Source organism: Perca flavescens, chromosome 22, assembly GCF_004354835.1.
Source record: "Perca flavescens isolate YP-PL-M2 chromosome 22, PFLA_1.0, whole genome shotgun sequence".
NCBI classification, from domain to species: Eukaryota; Metazoa; Chordata; class Actinopteri; order Perciformes; family Percidae; genus Perca; species Perca flavescens.
Window position 1 is genome coordinate 16,976,060 of NC_041352.1, and position 17,492 is coordinate 16,993,551.

General features: G+C 44.6%; 1 protein-coding gene across 3 annotated transcripts in view; it reads right to left on the reverse strand.

Annotated features, from left to right (window-relative positions):
- Positions 1-17,492, reverse strand: part of dlgap1b (discs, large (Drosophila) homolog-associated protein 1b) — a 105,488-nt gene that overhangs the window by 70,959 nt on the left and 17,037 nt on the right. The window lies entirely within an intron of this gene.

The window sequence follows — 17,492 nt, forward strand, 5'->3', positions numbered from 1 at the left end:
TGGAAGTCAGGAGAGCGATATGCAGCAAGAGGTATAAGACAGGGATGAAAAACGACAAGGGAACAGAAACCGAAACACAGAAAAAAGAATAAGAGGGAATTAAAATAAGGGCTGTACAAGCGAGAAATATTTCCTCTCTTGTAAAAAAAAAAAAACTCCATATGCTGGAGTGTGATACGGAAATAGCTCCTTCTGTATTCATGAATCTCTTAGAGCACAATCAATGGGGTAATTGATACATAAAAGATGAGGCCGAGTTTGAACTGTGCACTGAGGGGGAGGGGAAGTATTTTGCAGAGCCTGGACTGGAGGAGATGGCGATTTAGACTCTGTCAGGGCATCCTTTGAAGTTTTGGCAGATGAGGATGGGCTGTGGATCAGCCCGTGGCCCTGCTGCATTAACCCCCCAAGCCCCAGCTATGCATGCACTGAGTCAGCAGCAGCAGTGAGCTGCCTGCCTGGCCAGCATGATGCATTATCTCTACACTTTGGAAGCACAGATCCATTTTACAGACAGAGCCATTATTTAAATTTAAGCAGTGATTATCTCTATGCTTTATTAAAAAAACATTTTTTTACCTTTATTTATTCAGGGAAGGTTCACTGAGAGGAAACCTCTCTTTTGCAGGAACGCCCTGATCACATTCACACATCTGGAAGCTGCCCGGTACAACAACAGTCTGAACTGCTGCTGAGCAGCTCCACTGGAGAAGTTGGGATTAAGGGCCTTGCTCAAGGGCACCTCAGTGGTGGTAATGAGGGAGGGACAAGCGCCACTCTTTCACTTTCCCCACCCAGATTTTATACTGTCGGTCTGGGGATTGAACCGACGACCTCCCGGTCCCAAACTCGCTTCTTTAACCTTTAGGCCACCACTGTCCCAGCAGCATTACTTCACACCAATGCAGATCTGATATTGATGCTTATTTTGGACAAAGGTGGAATTTGTGGAGCAAGAGCTCATACCATCATCTCAGAAGTTGTGGTGCAATTCCTTATCTGCCAGCAGACAGCCCAAAGAAACACACACAGGCAAGGACCTTTATCTGGAAGATCAAGATCAGTGCAGATTGAAAGTCACACTCACATACATGCGCACACACACACACACACACACACACACACACACACACACACACACACACACACACACACACACACACACACACACACACACACACACACACACACACACACACACACACACACACACACACACACACACACACACACACACACACACACACACACACACACACACACACACACACACACACACACACACACACACACCACTTTTGCCTGATTGTTTGAGGCATGCGGGCACTCTGGTAATAAATAGAGGTGAGTCACGTCAGAAAGAGGATTAGAGGGGCTGTGAAAAAGCAGAAAATTATTGATGGAAAGAGGAGGATTTAGTTTTAGCTCTGCCAGTCCACATGAGCCTCTAACACCTTCCCTCTCCCCTCTACATACACACACTTACACGTAAACTAGTGATGACTCAGTAAGACCCTCTTAGGTCACTTTGGACTGATATTAACCACTAACCTGACTTTTTCTATTAGACCTTATCCCATCACTGCAAACCCAGTCAGCTATAAACACAGTAGCATCCAGAACCAGTGTAATACATAATAGATGAAGGAATACACGGACACAGAGTCAGACGTGAACTTGTAGAATCTCATCTATCAGCAGAAAAACCTACACTAATCCAATTCAAAATACACCCAAATCTCTGTGTGAGTAAAATAATTCCAGATTTTGAACGCATTGTGGGTGATTAAACTAACCAGGATACAATCTCAGTCTTGTTTTTCTGCTGCTTTCAACTTGAAGAACTGCTAAAGAGGATGAAAGTGGCTGAGAGCTACCCAGAGAGAATTTCAAGGAGACAGCGTGTATAAAAATCTATCTCCAGGCCTAAGCGTTAGACAGAGAAATATGTTTCAACACTAGACAGACAAAGGCACTGTAGGTTAAACTTTGTGCATTGCTCAAAAAAATAATAGAATGCGAATTGTGTCTCTATGTGTGCTTGTATGTTGGCCTGTTTTGTGTGTGTGTGTGTGTGTGTGTGTGTGTGTGTGTTTTACAAGGGCACTGAAATGTGTACAGTATTTGCAATTGAAATGCACAGCGTGATTCAGAGGCGAGGGGGGGTTGATGGCACCCCACCTGGCTGGTTAGACTTCCAAAGGGCACACGTAATGAATTCACAGTGCTGTAATGTGAGAACCACACACTCATGACAGGTAGTCATTTATTAAAAACCCAGGTGTTTTTGTGTATATATATATATATATATATATATATATATATATATATATATATATATATATATATATATATATATGCATGTGCAGTGATTGTGTGGCACAATCACTACAAGGAGGAGATTTGATTGCACCTTTTTATCATATGTGACATGTCAGATCAGTTATTTTCCAGTAAGTATGCAGAAAGTGGCTTTTTCTTTTTTAAAGTTCTGATATTTTATTTTTTTAAATTACCTTTCTAAACTAGAGTACGTGAAAACAATACTGTTGAGCAGTTTTCTTCTTTTCCCTGTTGAGGTTATTTTTATAGAGCCATTCCTTATTCGACTAAAGGTTCTAAGGATAGAGGGTGCCCTAAGTTATACATGTTGTAAACCCCTCTAAAACGAACTTGTGATTTTTGGCTATACACTGTAAATACACTTGACTTAACCTATGCTGTCAAATCAAGTGGCGGATGTTGGAGCTTCCAAACACCACCAGCTCCACACCATTCCCTTGCAGCTGCCAATATATTCTCATCTCTGTGTGCACAACAATAGAAGCAAAGTAGCATATAGGATTTTTTGCTGATGCTGATAGAACTAAGCCTCATATTGGACTCACTTCTAGTGTTAATTTTGTCACCTATTTTTAATTTAGTCTTAGTCCAACATTTTTTGTTATTCAAGTTTTAGTCGACTAAAAGTCTCGTCATTTTAGTCTAGTTTTAGTCAAAAGAGAACTCAAGGTATCTTAGTCAAGTTTTAGTCGACTAAAAGTCTCGTCTTAGTCGTGGAAAAAAAGGTTGTTGACGAACATATTTAGTCTCGTCTCGTCTGACGAAATTAACACTACTCACTTCAGTGTTAGCAAGTGTTAGGTTGTAAAAAGTTAAAACCATGCTTATGTTTTATGTTTTAAATAATAAATTGTATGCTGCATTCAGGTTATGAAAATAGGAATGGAATCTAGAATGACTAGCCTAGGTAAAAACAGCTGGCTATTTCTCTCCCCCTCTCTTCCTGTTTCTTGCAGATCCATCCATCCATCTTCGTCCGCTTATCCGGTGTCGGGTCGCGGGGGGAGCAGCTCCAGCAGGGGACCCCAAACTTCCCTTTCCCGAGCAACATTAACCAGCTCCGACTGGGGATCGAGGCGTTCCCAGGCCAGGTTGGAGATATAATCCCTCCACCTAGTCCTGGGTCTTCCCCGAGGCCTCCTCCCAGCTGGACGTGCCTGGAACACCTCCCTAGGGAGGCGCCCAGGGGGCATCCTTACCAGATGCCCGAACCACCTCAACTGGCTCCTTTCGACGCAAAGGAGCAGCGGCTCTACTCCGAGCTCCTCACGGATGAGTGAGCTTCTCACCCTATCTCTAAGGGAGACGCCAGCCACCCTCCTGAGGAAACCCATTTCAGCCGCTTGTACCCTGGATCTCGTTCTTTCGGTCATGACCCAGCCTTCATGACCATAGGTGAGGGTAGGAACGAAAACTGACCGGTAGATCGAGAGCTTTGCCTTCTGGCTAAGCTCTCTTTTCGTCAACGGTGCGATAGATTGAATGCAATACTGCACCCGCTGCGCCCGATTCTCCGACCAATCTCCCGCTCCATTGTCCCCTCACTCGCGAACACAACCCCAAGGTACTTGAACTCCTTCACTTGGGGTAAGGACTCATTCCCTACCTGGAGAAGGCATTCCATCGGTTTCCTGCTGAGAACCATGGCCTCAGATTTAGAGCTGCTGATCCTCATCCCAACCGCTTCACACTCGGGTTGCGAACCGATCCAGTGAGTGCTGAAGGTCGCAGGCCGATGATGCCATCAGGACCACATCATCTGCAAAAGAGCAGCGATGAGATCCCCAGCCCACCAAACTGCAACCCCTCCCCACCCCGACTACGCCTCGATATCCTGTCCATAAATACTACAAACAGGATTGGTGACAAAGCGCAGCCCTGGCGGAGGCCAACCCTCACCTGAAACGAGTCCGACTTACTACCGAGAACCCGGACACAGCTCTCGCTTTGGTTGTACAGAGATTGGATGGCCCTGAGAAGAGACCCCCTCACCCCATACTCCCGCAGCACCTCCCACAGTATCTCCCGGGGACCCGGTCATACGCCTTCTCCAAATCCACAAAACACATGTAGACCGGTTGGGCATACTCCCAGGCTCCCTCCAGGATCCTTGCGAGAGTGAAGAGCTGGTCCGTTGTTCCACGACCAGGGACGGAATCCGCATTGTTCCTCCTCAACCCGAGGTTCGACTATTGGCGAACCCTCCTTTCCAGCACCTTGGAGTAGACTTTACCAGGGAGGCTGAGAAGTGTGATACCCCTATAATTGGCACACACCCTCTGGTCCCCCTTTTTAAAAAGGGGAACCACCACCCCAGTCTGCCACTCCTTTGGCACCGTCCCAGACTTCCACGCAATGTTGAAAAGGCGTGTCAACCAGGACAGCCCCTCCACACCCAGAGCCTTGAGCATTTCTGGACGGATCTCATCAATCCCGGGGCTTTGCCACTGTGTAGTTGTTTGACTACATCAGTGACTTCCGCCTGGGAAATCGACGACAATCCCCATTATCCTCCAGCTCTGCCTCTAACATAGAGGGCGTATTAGTCGGATTCAGGAGTTCCTCAAAGTGCTCCTTCCACCGCCCCTATTACCTCCTCAGTTGAGGTCAACAGTGTCCCATCCTTACTGTACACAGCTTGGATGGTTCCCCGCTTCCCCCCTCCTGAGGTGGCGAACAGTTTTCCAGAAGCACTTTGGTGCCGACCGAAAGTCCCTCTCCATGTCTTCTCCAAACTTCTCCCACACCCGCTGCTTTGCCTCTTTCACGGCAGAGGCTGCAGCCCTTCGGGCCCTTCGGTACCCTGCAACTGCCTCCGAGTCCTCCGGGATAACATATCCCGGAAAGACTCCTTCTTCAGTCGGACGGCTTCCCTGACCACCGTTGTCCACCACGGTGTTCGTGGGTTACCGCCCCTTGAGGCACCTAAGACCCTAAGACCACAGCTCCTCGCTGCAGCTTCAGCAATGGAAACTTTGAACATTGTCCACTCGGGTTCAATGCCCCAGCCTCCACAGGGATGCACGAAAAGCTCCGCCCGGAGGTGTGAGTTGAAAGTCTGTTGGACAGGGGCCTCCTCCAGACGTTCCCAATTTACCCGCACTACACGTTTGGGCTTACCAGGTCTGTCCAGAGTCTTCCCCCACCCTCTGACCCAACTCACCACCAGATGGTGATCGGTTGACAGCTCTGCCCCTCTCTTCACCCGAGTGTCCAAAACATACGGCCTCAGATCAGATGAAACGATTATGAAATCGATCATTAACCTTCGGCCTAAGGTGCTCTGGTACCAGGTACACTTATGAGCATCCCTATGTTCGAACATGGTGTTCGTTATAGACAATCCATGACTAGCACAGAAGTCCAACAACAAACAACCACTCTGGTTTAGATCAGGGAGGCCGTTCCTCCCAATCACGCCTCTCCAGGTGTCTCCATCATTGCCCACGTGTGCGTTGAAGTCCCCCAGCAGAACAATGGAGTCCCCCACTGGAGCCCCATGCAGGACTCCAGTCAAGGTCTCCAAGAAGGCCGAATACTCCGAACTCCTGTTTGGTGCATATGCACAAACAATAGTCAGAGTTTTCCCCCCCACAACCCGCAGGCGTAGGGAGGCGACCCTCTCGTCCACCGGGTAAACTCCAACACAGCGGCGCTCAGCCGGGGGCTTGTGAGTATCCCCACACCCGCCCGGCGCCTCACACCCTGGGCAACTCCGGAGAAGAAAAGAGTCCAACCCCTATCCAGGAGTATGGTTCCAGAACCAAGACTGTGCGTAGAGGTAAGCCCCACCAGATCTAACGGTAGCGCTCCACCTCCCGCACCAGTTCCGGCTCCTTCCCCACAGAGAGGTGACGTTCCACGTCCCCAGAGCCAGCGTCTGCTGCCCGGGTCTGGTCCGCCGAGGCCCCTGACCTTCACTGCCACCCATGTGGCATCGCACCCGACCCCAACGGTTCCTCCCACAGGTGGTGGGCCCATGGGATGGAGAGGGAGTTGCCACGTAGCTTGTTCGGGCTGTGCCCGGCCGGGCTCCGTGGCAAACCCGGCCACCAGGCGCTCGCCGACGAGCCCACCGTCTGGGCCTGGCTCCAGACGGGGGCCCCGGGCTTCCTCCGGGCAGGGTCACTCCATCTCTGCTTAGCTTTTTCATTGGGGTTTTTGAACCATTCTTTGTCTGGCCCCTCACCTGAGACCACTTTGCCTTGGGAGACCCTACCAGGAGCACAAAGCTCCAGACAACACAGCCCTCAGGTTCACAGAGACACACAAACCTCTCCACCACGATAAGGTGATGGTTCACGGAGAGGTGATAGATTAGGTTAAAACCAACTATTAACATATAAAGAGAAATGTCTCTTTGAGTCTCCAACCTCCTGGTGCCAAGTCTGGGTTAGAACAAAGGAAATGCAAACTCTGTAAACTTGAGTATAATCAGCACTACCAAGATAAATGACCTTGTCTGTGACCTGGAGTTAATCTAATCAGAGGTGTGTCCTTAACCTGAGAGACATCTGACCAATAGGGGAAGATTTCATTTGAGAAACCACCCAGATGTAGGGGAATAAATGTATGATCCGGGGAATGTCTCAGGACTGTTCTTCTAACTCCGCAAGGAGAAGCATGAGATCAGTCCGCTGTCAGCTGCAGTGTAACATTTGTGTTTTGACTGTTGTTTTCATCGTGATGTTTCATTAAACCTTTTGCTTAACTTTCAATTCGACCCAAGCTTCTCCTCCTTCCTCCAGAAATCAGAACGAACACGTCTTTTAGACAAATTCTTAACACAAGTCGGCTAACATTTGCAGAAAGCAGGAGAAGCATGGTTACAAAAAAAGAGATGTGATACCTTCTGTCATTGTCTTTCTATGCACATTTGTCTTTTTGACATCGTTGTCAGTATATATTAAAATAGGATATGGGTTATATCCGAGAATACATATGAACAGCAGCCAAAACAATCAGATACGAGAAGCAAATTTGGCACGGAGTATGAAGGCCTGTGGTGTGAATGTAGTGGAAGAGTAAAGGAGACATATGGCGCATTATGTCACTGTGTGAATGTTACAGAGTCTGGAAGTGAAATGAATACCAATATGGTATCTATAGAATCATATTAAGACTCAGAAGAATCACTCTATACAGTTTCTTATCTTACAGTCTGACTCAATAGATGTTGACGGCTCAGATAATCCCTCTTACTGGCTGACTATTGCATTATGTTTCCTTTTACTCAGCCTCTGGGTATCGGACGCCATTTTCAGTGGTAACTAACTATGACGTACATTTGACCTAGTTAACAAGGTACATGATAATATAAAACTTAAAGTCGGACTGAAATTTGAATTCTCCACACTTTTTGTGTAAGATAATGCAAACTAAAATCATACTGCATTTATTGTGCATAGTTTTCCATTGTATGGACTAGCTAGTGGAGCACGTCATAGCCCTGTAGCCTTAGAACATTTATACATGTTTTATTCCCCCCTTTGTAAAAGGCCTACATAGCGCTGTATTTAACATTAGTGAATTAAGACATCTGTCTTTTTAACAGACAGATGGGGGACCCATTGTGCGGTCAAGTTTTTATTCCACTCCGAACGTGGAAGTTAGAAAACTAGGCTAACTAGCTTCCACTCGGAAAGTTACAGCTATATCCAGGCTAAACATTAGCACAGATTCCCACTAGGCATTTTTACTTATTGTTTTTATATATATATATATATATATATATATATATATATATGAAAGGAGGGGGGTCTAGTGTTGCGGATTAATAAATACATTCTGAGTTCTCAAATCACAGATGGGGCTAACAGCAAAAAGTAATGGTTAACAATGTCCCACCAGATGTTGTCTGTCCAAGCAAAAACTTCAAGCTTTTGGAAAACAGTAATGTATGGGATGCTAATACAGCAGAAGAAGAAAAAATAAGTACACCAATCAAAAGAAAACAATCTGTTTGATTTTGAACAAAATGTTGAATTGAACATAATGCAGGTCATTAGTTCCCTGTAATATCTTCCTCAAGGATATTCACCCAATGAGCTCCTGTCAATTCTGTGCTCTGTGTCCCCATGACAATACTGATTGGATTAAAACATTTTTAAACAGCTCAGATTGTTTTCTTGATCAAAAATGACAGTGTTCAGTTAGACCTTCTCCTGTCAGAGACAAGTCTGGCAAAGTGAGATTACCGACATAAAAATGCCTATCTGTAGTCTGTCAGAGAGCCTATAAGCAAATCCAATCAGGTTGGTGACTAGATGACACATCCTAGATGCAAGTGTGCACTCTTATATCAACTCTTACCCTCATAATCTGAGGATGATGGAATCATGATGTGAAAATTGAAGTCAAGTAAGGTATATACAATAACATTAACATTTCACCATCAAACGTTTCCACATATGAATTCCACAGAAAATACAATATAGTCTTAATTAATTGAATTCTATGGGGACACTTGCCTTTATGGTCTGAGCTTTGAAAAGACAGAAGCACAGAGTGTACTGTTAATAGACAGTCTTGTCACAGCTCCAGTCCATCTCCACTCCAATGTCTCCCTCTCCATTCATATCTGTCTCCCTTATCTTTTCTCTGCTGCTCCCTTTCCAAGCATATTGCTCCCACAACCTTATTTGTGATCTTTTTTGCTCTCTTCCAACTCTTTTGTTCTTGCTCATGCATTTTTTGCATCTGTGTTCTTTCCTGTCCTCACTTTATTTCCCCAGGAGACTATCTCTCTCCATCTTTTCCTGGCTCCTTCTCTCACTCCATCGCTCACTCAGAATAACAGCAGCAATCTATCAGAACATTTTCTGTAACCAGAGGGCAATTTTCTAGACCTGGCAGAGCACCAGCCTTTTGCTATACTGTACCAAGACACTGTTGTAATAATAACACCAAGAAAATCTGATTAACACGGCGTAGTATGTATGCTGCAGCAGCAGCAGCAGCAGCAGCAGCAGCAGAATAAGCAGTGATAGTAGAGCAGCAACAGTCCAGGCCAATGATTTCATGCAAATACACAAGGTTGCCATGGACTGAATGACTGACATGGGCTGAGGGGAAGAATATATGCAAATAGTGGTTTAAGGGTGTGCTCAGTAATTTAGTGGAAACACAAGCTAGGGACTGCAATCAGGCCAAATCAATGTGAACTAATCCTGTGCCAATTAAGAAACTGTGGTTCAACGCCCAGGACCTAATTCAATCTCTTTCTGACTTCTCACTGTGAAAGGATTAATTGAAAGCCCTGGACACAAGCCAGACGAATGAGAGAATGCAGTTATGAGAGATCTTTTTCTTTTAAGAGACAGCTCTTGGCATTCAAGACTACATTGATTGTGGGTCAGACATAAAGTGTTTCAATGTATCAGCCCCATAGCTCAATGCTCTACAGTACTTCGAAGATTTGATAAATGGGAACCAGCTGGGAAGAGGAAACGGGAAGGCTGATGATGAGGGAGATTGTGCCAGTGCTGATTATACTTTTTCTTCACTCTGATTAGCTTCTTTTTTGTCATCTTTTATTTTGTCTCTCAGTGATAACCTCCCTTGCTCATTTTCCGTATTACAATGATTAATACTGTACATTAAGAAATGTGCATTGCATATGCATCTGCTCCCCTGCCACATGCACAACGCCATATAAACAGTGAATATTATTGATATAGACACAAGCACAAAGCTCAGGGAGGATTTCTTTCCCAGAGCCAGACAGTAAGGGAGGAAGAGGTGAGAAAGGGATGACAGTGTGTGATAGGACAATTTTCAAAAATATGAACTCTTTCTTTTTGAATATCTCTTCAACAGTGTTTTGTGGTTAAAGGTAGCTGTTGGCACTGTGATATGAGGGGTTGGATGACACAATACAACAATGGCTGGATGTAAGCAGCTGTACATTTTCTGGAAACGAACCATGGTTAGCTTTCGTTGGGAGATTTGAAGAATAAGGTTGATGATATTAGAGATTATTTATATTTTTTTAACAAATCTCATGAATAGTCAAAAACCAACAATAAATTGATGCTAACAAGTTTTGCCTGTGTAGCTAGAGCCTGATCTAACTTATTCCTCTGTGCCATAAACCTTCATTGATTTATTTATTACAACTAACTTAATACAAACAGGTTTACAGTAGATACTAATGTGACTTTCCACCTCTCTAATGTTAACTATTAAAACGGTTTTATTGTTAACACAAAACATGATTTTACATCTCTATGTCCTACTGTACTTTTACCTCCAAATGATTGAGATACAATGGATACATTTACACGTTTTATTCCAGTTTACAAATCAGCATCAAAGACCAAAGCGTTCATCAATCAGATTGATTCATGTTGCTGTCAGAGTGAAGGAGAGAAGTGTCAATCATCTATTGTACAGCCTACTTAACATGATGTGTGTCTCAAGCTAATGCATTTGCGGCCTTGCCAGCCCCCAAAGAGCAAAGTGAAAATTAATAGTGTGAGGGTCATCCACAGGAACAGCAACACAACAGCAAACAACAAAATGTGCATCTTTGCCAGCAGCTGCTAATTTAGATGTGTCAAAGAGTTATATGCTGTATTTTTTCCTTTAAACTTAAATTCATACAGAGGGATTATTTGGAAAACACTAAATCCTTTGAATTAATAAAACTGCTTGTGTAACTGCAACATCCTCTTGGTAAGCAAATTCACTGATCTCTTTTGACTAGAAATTTTTTTGAGGTTATAAACATCAAGACTTCAGTGGTTTTGAATAAATTAACAGAATTATACATATAGAATAAAACATGTCTGACAGAGGAGGAAATAAAGACAGACAGGACTCATACAGCAAATATACCAATCTGAAGATCCCATTACTGAGTGTGCTAAGCTCCATCTACAGTGCATTTCAGCAAGCAGAACCTATCATAACACACACCGTTAAGCCTTCACATGGAGTGAAGGAGGGGAGATGGAGAAAACAGCCCTCATGTTATTCACAGCAAGTAAAATGGGACTGAATGAGCATCTAGACCACCACTTGGATGAGTTGCAGCTGAGAGACAGATGCATCGTACAGCTCAGAGGACCAACAAGGGAACAAACAGATTAGGTAAAAGGGAAAAAAGAAAGAACATGTTGGGAGAAAAATGAGGATTGTGTGAAATTCACAGGAGATGAAGTCCAGATTTTTAGAGAGCCAGACTGTCTATAATCTTTAACAAAATTGAAAGAACACAAGATAAATGAGAGAGGATAATACCGAGTGTTTTTCAAACCCGGGGAATCCAACATGTGCTTTGTTTTTTTTTAGTGTCATGAGACAGGAGGGTGGAGAACTACCTGAACTAAAGCTCCTAGTGTATACCTACAATTAGTTTGGCTCAAGTACTTGGTTTTTGTATAGGCTTCGCCCTCTAAGAGCTGTTGCTATTGGGTTTCCTTTTTGGTTTATTTCCTTTACTATCCCTTCACGCATGCGCAGTCGTGAACGTTTCTTTCGCGCCCTCGTGCCTTGCATGGGCCTCTATTACGTCCACAGTTACTGTATATCACAGTTGCGCGACCATAGGGCTGCTCCCAGTTTTCTTCAGCGAGCAAGCAGTTTGAAGACTTCCAAGAACAGCGGTGTCCGCTCGTGTACCGACTGACGGACCGACTACATCCTGCCGTCAGATCTCCACCCATGCTGCGAGGCGTGCCTCGGTCCCATTCTCCGGGCTGGCACCCCGCTGGCACCCAGCAGCTCTGCGCCCGCTTACCAACAGAGGTACCGAAGTGGCAGACGATGGCAGCCGGCCGGACAGTCTGGTAAGGTAAGGATACTACCAAAGACATCCCGGAAGGGGAGCTCTTTGGCGGGCACGAGTCCGCTGACTCAATGGAGAAATGGAGTTCTAGCGGCCCCGCCACTGCGGTAGAGCTTGGCCTCCATTCTGCCCCCGAAGGCCCCTTTTTTCGGCCGACGGGAGAACAAATCAGGTCAATTCTTGCTTTACTGACCGCGTGTACCTGTGTACCGTCTAGGTGACTGCGGCGCAGAACAACATCACTCTGCTGTCTCCGCCATGACCGCTAAGCTTTGGCTGTTCCCCGCTAAGGCTGGGGCAGCCACGAGCTGTAGGTTGTGGAGGGGATGTGGAAACACACCTCCTAGAGAGGGGCGCTTCGGACACAATGGCGGCACCGAGATGTCGGCTCAAGGAGACGGTGCCCCGCGGGCTGCGGTCTGCGCCTCTCCAAGACTCGGCTCCAGCTCCACCTACTGGCGGTGCGGCCATGAGGCCCGGCGGGCAGCACCCACCTGGTCCAATCCACCCGCCGATCCGCAAACGGCGGCGGCAGTGACGGGGCATCGGGAACGCGTGTCTCACTCCAGCTTGAGTTGGAAACATAACGGCTTTTTTAAGGGTCACACAGTTCCCTTAAAAAGCAGTTTTTCCCTCTCAGTCAGTCCGCCTTTGTCCCTCCCGAACGTCTTGCGGCCACTGAAACACACTTTTCCCCACACACACACGCAGACAGGCTCGCCGCCACGCCCACGTGCAGTACGGTCGGAGCCAGCCATACGGTGTCAGAATAAACAGGCTCACATACCCACTCAGAGTGAGGGTTTATAGCCTACTCAGTTTTTCTCCACCTCCCAGCTGATTACGCGGAATGGTCAAAGGGCTGAGTGAACGGCTTGTGAGAATCAAACTGCCGCTTTTCACAGCGGTGGGAGGGCACGATACTCAATGCTATGTAAACAGCTGACACACATAAATACGCTTGGAGAGGCTAGGTTTGCCCCCTGCCGTTGTGCGCACTATCCAGGATGTGAGAGTCCCTTCTACCACGGCGTGTTACGCTGGACGATGGTCCGCTCCTAGCACTGGTATGTAGAGAAAAGGGCAGAACCCACATCATGTCCTCTGCCCCTCATACATTAGTAGAAAATGATTTGGCTCCGTCTACAGTTAAACCTATTTGGTGCCTTTTCGTCCTGCCACGAAGGCTATGGGGAGAGGTCGGTTTTTGTGCACCCCCTGGTGAAGCGTTTTTTGAAGGTGGTCAGACGACAGAAACCTGTTGTGCGCTCTCTCACATCTCAATGGGATTTAACCCTGGTGCTCCGAGCTCTGGGGAATCCTCCTGTCGAGCCTCTAGCACAAGTTTCTCTCTGGATGCTGTCACTGAAAACAGCGCTCCTCCTCGCCTTGACGTAGGCTAAGAGGGTGAGTGATTTATGCGCGCTGTCGCTTCACCGTCCTGCCTCTCTATTAGAGGTGTCGGGAGCGTGGCTAATTTACAGCCAAATCCTTCATTTACGCCGAAAGTTTTAACAAACTCTTTTCTGTCAAGGATGTTTTCCCTTGAGGATAGCCCCCCACTCCCCCACCCCCACCCCCTCTGGCCTCATAACAACGGTGCAGAGGAGGTGTCTCACCGTCTTTACCTGGTGCATGCGTTATCCCAGTATGTTTTACGCACGGCGGACATCAGAGGTACGCAGTAGCGGTTTGTTCTCTACAGAGAGCGCTCGCAAGGCACGGCTTTCTCAAAACAGCGCTTCTCACTGGCTGTGTGAAGCTATCAGCCAAGCCTATAGCTCGGAGGAGGTAGAACTCCCTCAAGGCATCCGGACTCACTCCACAAGAGCGCTATCAGTGTCCGCGGCCCTCCTCAGATGCGTGACGGTGGCTGACATCTGCGCAGCGGCTTCCTAGGCATCCCCGTCCGTTTTTATCTGCATGATGTGTCCAAGTCCTCCATGACTCGGCCTTATCCACACTTGCCGGCAAATGACGCGCTGTTGGATTTGTTTGCTGCTGTCCCCATCCGCCAGCACTTATGTGGCTGTGAGGACTGCAGGTTTTTTGCGGCTATTAGTTGGAACTTTAATCTTTTGCCATTATAAAGCACTTCATGACCTCTTGGGGGGATCACTGGAATTGTTGGGGCTTTGTAAATTATAGAGTGTGGTCTAGACCTACTCTATCTGTAAAGTGTCTCAAGATAACTCGTTATGATTTGATACTATAAATAAAATTGAATTGAATTACATATTGTAACTTCAGATTCTATGAGTATGAGTATAGACATAGCCCTAAGATTCAGGACACCTGCTTCACCAACGTTGGCTGAAGAAAAATGCTGATGTTGGGAGCAGATCTATGGTCTCGCAACTGTGATATACAGTAACTGCGGACGTAATAGAGGCCCGTGCAGGGCACAAGGGCGCAAAAGAAATCTTCACGACTGCGCATGTGCGAAGGGATAAACCAAATAGCAACAGCTCTTAGAGGGCTATGCCTATACTCACGGAATCTGGAGTTACAATACGTAACTATCATTCTTATTGTTTCTTATGAAGTCTGTCTTTCCCTCATCACACAGAATTAACATTTACAACTTAAACATAATTGAATCCTCTGCTATGAAAACAAATTAGCAGTGCTATAAAACTGAGACAAGCATTCAGTGTTCATGGTGTTATCATAAATACATAAACATTATAAAAACACACAGGCCTTAAGAGATGAGCCAACTTTATTGAGGTTTACTGATGACCATTTTTAACAACAGCCCAAACAATCAACTAAAATAACAAAATGACAATGAATCTATAATTATAAATTTTCTATATTTACTGTACTAATCTTGCAAGGACAGACTATAAAGACATTAGGGAGGCAAAGCTTTGTAAATGGTGAGCGAGCTGAGGTGGGGAGGTGTGTTGCCTGTGATTGTCTCAGATGAACACAAACAGGGAGAATTATATGTGATAGTAGATATCTTAATATGACCATCAATCCTGCCTGGGAAAAAAGTGCACAGCACATCACTGTCAAGTAAGCAGATTAATAAAACATCAGGTTCCTCTTTCTAACTGGGATAAACTGTCACTGTTAAGCAACATTGTTTGCATAATTTTGCACTACTCTGCACATGTCCTTGTACAGTAACTCATTTGGCCTCAGGCACTGTGTTCATGCTCCTGCTCCATAGTAGGTCTACTCATGTAATTCACTTTGTGCATTTCATTCAACTCATTTGAACCTTAATGTTATTCTGATCCAATGCACCACTGGACACTCGCCATCCCAGCTGCAACTTCATTGTATACTGTAACCATACTTGGCTTGAATACACAGGCAATACAAAGTGTAGTTTTTCTTACTTTTCCCTTCTACTGGATGACACCAGGTAGATTGTTGTTATGTGCATATTTGCTTATTTTAATTGAGGTTTACTTTTTTCATTTTATTTTAATTTTTATTGCATTTATCTTTATATTGGGTACCTCTGTGCTTTTATTGTGTTATCTATTTATTTTGTTTAATCTTTTGTGCAGCACTTTGGAAACCTTGTGTTTTTTTAAATTGTGCTATATAAATAAAAGTGGATTGGATTGGATTGACTTGAATTATCTATTGCATTAAAACAGTTCACATTTCAGCTATCTCTTTTAAACATATTTAATAAAAATCCTGTGGTTTTCCAACTGTTTTTCAGTTTGCAGTGTTTTGATTGTGCTTCTGCACCAAAGTCTGCATTTAATTCACATACTGTAGGGCTGTGATAATTCTACAGAGACTTCAGAAGACATGGGATGTGCTTGTGTAATTTTAATGTTCCACTCTTGCAGAGTCTCATTAGGCTAAATTCCTCTCCCCCCCCACCCCACCCCACCCTCTTCACCTTTTTGAAATACACAGAAGCTATCGCTCTGTTGACAGCTCCTGAACATTTTTGTTGCATCTCACGATTTAACCAGAAAAATAAAAGATGTAATCCACACAAACATGAAAGAAGCTATATAAACACTCAGTTGCGTGCAGAGACTAAAACACAACCCTGCAGGCTGAACACTCAACCCTCCATCTAGCTGACACAAGCTAGCTCTTTGAATCAATTCCATAAGGAACCTATAAAGTCATTAAATCAGTGTGTACACACTGTATGCCATCTCCCATTAAGTTGTTACCTAGTGTGTAATTGCTCACAAGAGTCTCTGGGTTATACGTTTAATGCTGCGTGGGATCACACTTACTGTAGGCCTACATAAGAAGAGGGTCGATTGAAGAAAAAAAAAAAAAAACATGACTCAGTCAGAATGGTGGTTGGGCCCCTTAAAGAGATTGATTCCTGTTTATGACATTCACATATTTCTGTGATAGGAAGATTACACCTCTATGAGACAATACATCATGTGTATTATATTACATATTACATAGTGCTTGCATGAATGCAAAACAGATGCCTATATGGTTAGAATCATAAGAACGAGCGTACAGATGTGACTGCAAGAAAGGATTATAAAACATTACAATCACACACAGCATGTTATTTTCATTACACGCTGATCACATGAACTACCAAATCCACAGCAGCATCTTTCATGAAAATTGTTATCTCGAGCAATGTGTCCCCTCTGTGTTGTCCCACATACTAGGGAGTGGAGCACTCCTTGATCTCTACCTCAGCTAATCTGAAGTGAAGGTAGTCAGACTATCAGTAGGGAATTTAAAGGGGATTACACATGCTGAACAGAATTAGTCTTAGACGGAATACTACACAACCTGGTCCGTGTACCCATGAATTTGCTGTGTGTGCACAAACACATACATGCAATATAACTGTAATAGTGTCCACAGAGAGTGGGGTCAATGTGATGTCTGAGGTTGTCTCTCACCATTGCTCAGACTTTGAAAACATTATGATGGATGATGGGCTAGTTTTTGCACATTTTGACCTCATGAACCTGTAATTTAACATCTAAATTTGTAACTCTGAACACAATGACTCAGATACTACTTACGCAACAAGAAATAAAATAATTAGCAACTATTTTGATATTACAATAATTGTTTAAATCATTTAAGAACATTATCCAAACTCTCTCTTGTTAAAGCCCCTCTGTAAAAATATACGCTTAGTTTAGCTTTTTCATGTCTTGACATGACAGAAAATTTCATATTTTTGTTGTTGGACAGACAAAACAAGATATTTGATGACATCACCCTGGGCTCTAGGAAATTGTAATGGGCAAATTGTAATTGTTTTCTGATGTCATATAGACCAAACAATTAACCATTTCATCGAGAACATAATCAACAGATTAATCAATTATGAAAACAATTGTTGGTTGCAGTCATAGTTGTATGCACAAAAGCCCACAACTGA